The 2,290-nt window shown below is 42.1% G+C and overlaps 1 pseudogene; it reads left to right on the top strand.

The window, feature by feature from the left end:
* On the top strand, positions 547–2,081 carry LOC102188677 (annotated as a pseudogene).

The raw sequence follows: 2,290 nt of genomic DNA, 5'->3' as shown, positions 1-2,290 counted from the left end.
GTTCCTGTGGGGTTGTATTTTTCCTGCTAATTGCTGCTTTTCCAAAGCCTCCTGTTAATGTCCCCTGATGACAGTGGCTTTTACGTGACCATTGTCGTGGTGGTGGGGCTGCATGTGGTGCTGGCGTGTTTGTGTTCATCTTGTGGAAGGAGGGGCTGCCTGACTGGCAGAAAGAGAAAAACGAGTAGCGCAGCCCTTTCCTCCGAGCTGCAGGCATGGGGCAGGGGTGCACCGAAAGGGGTTTTCTTTGTCTGTTTAAAAAAAAGGGGGGGGGGTTTAAGTTTTATTTATTTCTGTTTAAGTAGGGCAGAGGGTGGTGGGGAGGGAAATTAAGTATTTACTGCAGCTTATACTGAGGTACAAATGTGGGTGGGGGGAGGGCTAACATCTTTCTCGATGGTCTGTGACGTGCCAAGTGCTTTTTGTTCTAGACATAATGCTTTTGACTGAGATCATGTTTGACCAATGTAAATATTAGTGTCAAACTAGAAGCTATGATAAAGTAGCACTACTTAGTAGATGTGGAAATTTTCTTCATGTTAAACTATGTGTCGCGATGTAATTTTTATGGCTTGGCTCAAACCACAGTTTAAGAGCAGCCTCATTGATGTGGATGTGCTGTTAACTGCTTTCTAACTCTGCCTGCTGCGTGGTCTATTATGATGATGAGGTTGACAAAGTAAACCAGTATCAAGGACTAAGTCTAGAAGACCCAGAAAAAGTAGAAATAGGTACTGAACCCACTCTTTTTGGTTAAGCCAAAGTTCTCCTGCATGAGGTTGCACTACAGATAAAGAAGCAAGTGGCTATTCCACACACTGAAAGCTACAATGCGCAACCCAGAAGAGGATGGAAAAGATACCCTTCAGTGCCTTGAGGAGATGCTGCAGATCACCAAGCAAGCCATGGGATTAGACGTACCTATAATAGAGAAAAAGCTTGAGAGGAAGAGCAGTAAACCTCATGAAACCATCATCGGCATCAGATCTCAAAACCAACGCTCTCTGGCCCAGGGAAAAAAAAAGTTTTAGCGAGCAAAATTTCATCTCTAAATCAAAAAGTGAAACAGACCAAATCCAATGTAAACATTGGTAATCTACAAAAGCTAAGAAACGTCACAAAACTTGAAATGGAAGTTAACTTTCTAAAACCAAACTTAAAAGTAAATCTTTGGAAATCAGATAGTAGTCTTGAAACCATGGAAAATACAACCAGGCAGAGTCAGAAGGGGAAATGTCTTCAGATAATAACTCGTATCACTCTGACGAATTTCTTACAAATTCCAAGTCTAATGAAGACAGGCAGCTAACTCTTCAGAGAATGTAGTGCCAACCGACTATATTCTTCCTAGTTGTGGTATCATTGCTTCAGCACCTTGATTAGGCAGTTGATCCCAGTCTATTAGCAGCACTGATATCAGCATTCATGTTCCTTCAGAGGTTACTATTGCTCATGAAAGTGGGCTTGGAAAAGGCCATGAGTCTTCTTTGAAGAAAAGTCCTTCCCCTGGCAACATACACACATTGACTGGCTTTGCCAAGCCTGTGGATATTTACTGCTACAGATTTGTTCAAGATGCACAAAACAAAATGACCCACCTATCAGAAACCAGATCTGTTTCTCAGCAGGCTAGTGAGGAAGGACATCAAACAACCAATCAAGTTTCTAGCGAAGAAACTCCATTTGAATCGATAGAACAGATACCTTCTCCACCTTCGCAATTAGATGTATCTTTTCCTGCAGCAGGCCCACAGTTTTTGTCAGTTGAACCAGTGCATTCAGTTGTATCTCAAAAGACCCCTGGCTCTGAATCTGGCATACTTGAACTTGAGAGAGAGCTTCATGTAACTCCTTCTCCTTCAGAGAGCTGTAGCAGCAGAGCAGTCTCTCCTTTTTCAAAGATTTGAAGTTCTGTGGTCCAGTTTGCTAACATTACCCAAGCTGGGTTAACCCAAGGGATAAACTTTGCAGTGGCAAAGGTTCAGAAGAGCCCTGCAGATCCTGAAGTAGTTAATGAAGTCCAGCAACATGAACTTAAAAGTATGTTTGCACAATGCCAGACATGAATAACTGAGATTTAGTTTTTAGTCACACAGAATCCTGTGGCTTTTATTCAACCCCCTAAAAAAGGAGGTGTCACAGAGCCTGTACTGTATGTGAATCTAGGGATCACAAATTCTAATTACGTTAATTTGGAAGCGTTTTAAAAGGCTGAACCTAAGCAGATTTCCAAATTTGAGAGCTAGGACAATGGAAATGCATCATCCTAGAATAGGACCTAAGTAGCTAC

Source organism: Capra hircus, chromosome 9 (assembly GCF_001704415.2).
Source record: "Capra hircus breed San Clemente chromosome 9, ASM170441v1, whole genome shotgun sequence".
NCBI classification, from domain to species: domain Eukaryota; kingdom Metazoa; phylum Chordata; class Mammalia; order Artiodactyla; family Bovidae; genus Capra; species Capra hircus.
The sequence above is the reverse complement of the archived record's forward strand: the minus strand, read 5'-3'. Positions and strand labels throughout refer to the sequence as shown.